This window comes from Benincasa hispida, chromosome 10 (assembly GCF_027475165.1).
Source record: "Benincasa hispida cultivar pf3 chromosome 10, pf3_genome.v1.1, whole genome shotgun sequence".
Lineage (NCBI taxonomy): Eukaryota > Viridiplantae > Streptophyta > Magnoliopsida > Cucurbitales > Cucurbitaceae > Benincasa > Benincasa hispida.
In genome coordinates, this window is record NC_143487.1 from 34,417,904 (window position 1) to 34,423,903 (window position 6,000).

Sequence of the window (6,000 nt, forward strand, 5' to 3'; positions counted from 1 at the left end):
TTACTTTCTCTTCCCCTTTAAGGTTATCGAATGACACTATTTATAGTCCTTTCATCTAACACTCACCTTTAGTTATGTGTAATGCCGACAAAATCAGGGTTATTTGCAGCACTCAAGCTTGTAGGGTGATAGATATGTCGAATTTCCAATAGAATTGTTTGATCACCTTTTGCTTTGAGTTTTGTTTAGGAATAAAATTTAGGAAAGCATAAAACAGTAAATTACATAATAATAAACATATTGTAATTTCAATGATTAACCATGAAAAAAGAAAGGAGTAGAGATTACCTTTTTAGAAACTCTTTTATCCAACGAATTGAACTCTGTCCGCCTCCAAAAGGGCTTCCTCTATATGACTCTGGTAAGTACTAACTTGTAGGAGTCTCTTTTGAAAGGGTAAGGAAATGAGAGTGAGAAAACTTTTTTTTGTGAGAAAATCTTTCTCTGTGTAAATTTGAGAGAAAATAATGGAGAGGAAAATTCTTCAGTAATTATGCAACAACTTCAAAATGCTAGAGAGGCAACATTTAAAGAGTGAAAGAGAGTGTAACTCCCCACTCCCATTCCTCACTCTCCCATTCCCTTTTATTAAAAGGAATGATATTTATTTAATTAATATAAATAAATAATTTAATTAACTTTTTAACCTGTAGTCTTATTATTTGAATTGTATTCAACATTAAATCTCCTATATTATATAGTTTAATTTTGAATCTTATTCAAAATTAACTATAATATTATAATGTATCTACATACATTATATTTAGGGGTAGTTGCAAAATCGGCAAAACAAGTTACAAATATTAGGCCCATAGCCCAGATCTTTTAGTTTTGCAAAAATAGCAAAAGAACAAGCCTAGCCCATGATTTTAAACAACAAATGTAAGAAATATTCGGATACACCCGATACATTTGATAAAGACTTGATCTACCTGATACATTTGATACACCTGAACACTTGATACACTTGATATTGGTTGCTAGGGTGTTCAAATGATCCGACAACCTGAACAACTCAAATGGCCTGATAACCTGAACAACTCGGACTACTCATCCCTCAACCCAATGAAACCCGAATTATAAAAGTTAGGTTGGGTTGGGTTTGAGACTTTATTTGGGTCTTTTGGGTTGCCAACCCAACCAACCTGAATTTTCAAGTTGGTCCAAAAACGCCCTCAACCTAACCCAATCCAACCCATATACATACATCCCTACCGTTTGATATACTTGGTACACTTGATATCCTTTGATACACTTAATACCTTCTTCTCCATCTCCCACGACGGAATCCTCTCTACATTTGCAACAACTTCCATTTTAATAAACTTTTTTTTTCTCATTTTGCAACTAACCCTTAAAAAATATTTAAAGAACCGCTGAAAATGATGAAATATTTAAGAGTTTTTAAACATAAAGTATTTAAGTAAATTAGGATCAATGGCACTTTTGTAAATAAGTTTATCTTAATAATAAGTTACTTTTCAATAATAATAATAATAGTAACAATAATAATATGAAAGAGAGAATAAGATTTCAGATGCCATAAAAGTAGCACCTGATTGGGTGGTATAAAAAATCTTCAAAATGAGGAAATGGCGCACGGAGTCGTAGGCAACACGGTGTTCTTCTTGTTTGTGGCTTTGGCCTCTCCTTCATCTGGTACATCACTGACGATGAAGCTGGCTAGCAAGCAACGTACATAACCTCCGCTGAAGAAGTGAGGTCTATTTTGCTATATTTGCAAACTCTAGAAACCTAAAAGATCAGCCTGCAAATTCCTAAACTTAATTAACTATTTAATACAATTTTCCTTATATTAATTATATCATATACAATTAACATAGGTTTTCCTAAATTAATTTGAACATTTCAAATTATTCTTTCAAAACTTTTGGTTCTTGTTAATCCGTTGTGAGCTAGTAATGAAAATTAATGGACTTACAAATTATAAGCTTCAATGATCCGAAATTAATTAATTAATTAAACTCTTTAATTAATTAATCAACATTCACTAATTATAAGGCAAACCACTATAGATCGATGTTGCGTCCATGGATATAATCATTACATGTAAGTTGATCCTTCATAAGTTGTTTGTAATTACAGTTGGGTCAAATGTTCGTTTTATCCCTACAATTACCTCTCTATCCTTAAGTAGCATTGATCCTCTAATGAACAATTTATTTATGATCTAACCATAAACTAAGTCTCTCTTTAGCTAATGAGAGAGTGAGACCCTATTGTTTAAGTCCCGAAGTCCCTACTTAAAGGAACTACTCATGTACTTACCCTATAGGAACGAGTAAATTTCATCTTGTGAAATTATGTTTACAACTCCCCGTTCGAGATCAAGAGTCCAAAATAGTAGGCTTATTGAGTTGGCGATTCGTGTCACTCTCATCCATACAAATCAAATGATGAGCCCTCATAGGCATAGTTTATAACTCACTTATAATTAAGATCGAGTTATATATGACTGTGAAATATTAATATTTTCAGTCAATGAAGTGACAAAGAGAGATTAATTATTTCACAGTTCAGTCTTATACAAACTCATTGTATAGAATATTTTCACTCACATGTCTCCACATGAACAATTTGAGTTACATCATTTGTAACAATTATGAAGTGAGTCATATCCATAGTGTCACAAGGATAAGACACCCGACCTTATCTATGTACTATAGACCCGTTTAGGTTATTATTTGAACATGACCTACCTATATTTCAACTATATACTGTTCAAGTGTCATGTAAGTAACATTGGATTTTGCGTTATTGGATTTAGTTAGGCAAATTTAAAACACAAAATAAAATAACAAATTATTTATTAATAATCAATAAATTTTTTATTTATTTAAAGCCACGGGCTTAGGGCATAAAACTGAATAAGATCGAGTTCAAATCAGTTATTTCTCAATTGATTTATATTTATCGGCTCGGCTGGTCACCTCGAGGCTCTTTCTTTTCTCTTTTGGGATGCTTGTTCTTCTATGTCTGTATTTCAACTACATATTATTCATGTGTCATGTAAGTAACCTTGGATTTTGCTTTATTGGATTTAGTTATGCAAATTCAAAATACAAAATTAAATAATAAATTATTTTATTAATAATCAATAATTTTTTTTTATTTATTTACAAACCACGAGCTTAGGGCATAAAATCGAACAAGATCAAGTTCAACTCAAATATCTCTCAATTGGTTTACATTTATGGGCTCGACTAGTCAGCAAACCCTTGAGGCTCTTTCTTCTCTTTTGGAGTGCCTGTTCTCCTATGCCTCCTCTCGGTGCCATTTGAGCTTAGACTTGCCTGTGGGTTTATGGCTTTACCTTGGTTAACCTTCAACAAATTTAATAAATGAATATTTTGATTATTTTATTATTTTAACCACAATTCGATTATATAGAAAGATTTAAATCTAAGACTTAACAATAAAAAAAATGTTGTTCATATATTCACGTTAATTTATTATTATTATTATTTTTTTGTTAATCACAATCTAATGGAGATATTGATAGAGATATTGATGTACCCTAAAATTTAATCCCACCACAAAGAAAAATTTAGTAATATATATATATATCATTCCAATAAATATATATTAAAATTAAAAATAGATAAAAATACTGAGAAATATTAAAGATTTGTCATAATTTTGACAAATGTTTTATCTTTTTAAAGTAATGCCATTTTAGAGTATTTTAAGATGATGATTGACAAATTAATAAACCAATTTTATTTTTAAATAGCTAACACATTCAAAAGAAATATTTTTCTATTAGTCTTTTAAATACTCTAACTAAGTTAAAGTTGTTCAAAACATATCCAGTATTATAAGATTAAGTTTAAAGGTTAGATGAAGTGGTCGTTTAAGAAACAGCTTCATTTCTAGATTGAAAAAAGAGAAAGAGAAAGAAGAGATCATTTAAAAAAGAAAAAGATCAATTAATAAGGTGCAATTGCAAATACGCCAATCAGATAAAAAATATTTGTAGATATCACAATGTAAAAAAAAAAAAATTAAGTACAATACAAAATAATTTATAGATATGCAAAATTTAGACTTTATTTCGAAGTATATCAATGATAGACCATATCATTAATAAGCTATATCACTGGTAGGAGTTTATCATTGATAGAGTCTATCACTAATAGATCTTGCTATATTTACAATTCTTTAAAAATATTAGGGTGTTCATATGACCCGTCAACCTGAACAACTCAGACTACCCATCCCAAATTGTAAGAGTTGGATTGGGTTAGTTTTGATTTCATGTTGGATTTGGTTGAAATTTTTATGCCTTTTTCGGGTTAGGTTGAGTTCGAGTTACACTTTTAAAAATTCGAATTGACCCAACCTAACCCGAATTTCTAAGATTATTAATATATATATATATATATATTACTTATAAATATTATAAACTCATATATAATTTTATGATGTTTTGTATAAAGTTTGTAATAGATATTTTGGATTTTGATATTTAACATTTGAATTTTATAAAATTTTAGATATTAGTATGTTTTGTACACAAATTTAAGTATTTTAAGTTAATAAAAAAAGAAAATAAATAAATAATCTGACAACCCACTCAACCCAACTCGAATTTTAATGGTTGGGTTGTGTTGGAGACCCTACTCGAATCATTTGGGTAGCCAACCTGACCAACCCGACCAACCCGAATTTGCTACCTAATGCAATTACTCAATTAATTGCATGTACACCTCTAAAAAAATATTGCTACACATTTAATTATTATCCTTAAATGTGCTACCTAATGCAATTACTCAATTAATAAATATTTTTCTTTAAATAGCTAAGCCATCAAATAAATTTACCTAAAAAGGTATTTTTTTTATAAGGTTTTTAAGTACTCTAAATGAGTTATAAAATTGTTCAAAACATTTCTTGTATTATAAGTGATAACTGGTAGAAATACAAGTTAGAATAATCATGAAAATTCAGTTGAAAATGCATTAACTTGAGGAAGAAACCAATGGAAAAAGATCCTCCTTGTATTTAGCACTTGCAAAACTATTTATGCTGAAATATTACAATTCTAACCTATATAAACACAAGATTTGAATACAAAAGAATAAGAAATTATCAAAGGAAGTTGATGTTGCAACTGTTGAATGCATAAGAAGATCAGACCAACTCAACCATGCGCTGAAAGCAAAACCTTGTGTTGAAAAGAACCATGAAGCAAGTACATGACAGACGCATGGGCAATAATATGTTTAATCAAAGCGCAAGTTGGGAGCTGATTTGAAGGAGATGCAGTAGAGCCAATGAACTGACGACGCGATGAAAATGATAGAATAGGGCATAGAATTAAATGTAAGCATGTCAAACAATCATTAGAAAGAGAACTGAAAAAAAACCAAGTAAAGCTTATAAATAGCTCAAGTTTCACACACTAAATTCTTCTTCTCCCCTTCCTCTCAACACTCTGATCATTCTCCAACCTTTGTACGACTCTATCATCTTCAAGCTCTTGAGCTTCATTCTTCTTGAAGGTTTATGAGTGAGAGCTCAGTCTTCTTCTTCATTAGAGGGAGAGTCCCATCATCCATTTTTCATCAACACAATGTAGCAACCAACCACGAGAGCCAAAAGACGCAGAAGACTGTGACTAGTGGTTTGACATCCCCAATACTTTAATCAAACTTCTTTCATCCATTTATACATTCTCTAGTTGAATTTGTATTAAGATATTGACGTTGTGATCAAACTTTTATTCTTAATATAAATCATGACTTTCATAATCTCTTATTCATATGTGTCTTCTCTTTTCTCTACAATGAGTAGCTAAGTTCTTAATGTGGTGGGAAGATTAAATTAACATTATAATGGGTTTTGCATAGGTTGAAGTACATCTTGTTTAGTTTGTGCGTGATTTGTTGCTTGAATCCATCTGATCAATCGATTTAAGTAGAAATAGCTATCTGCTCGAGAGAGTAAGTGGCTATGGAACTCATTAAACAAGAAAAG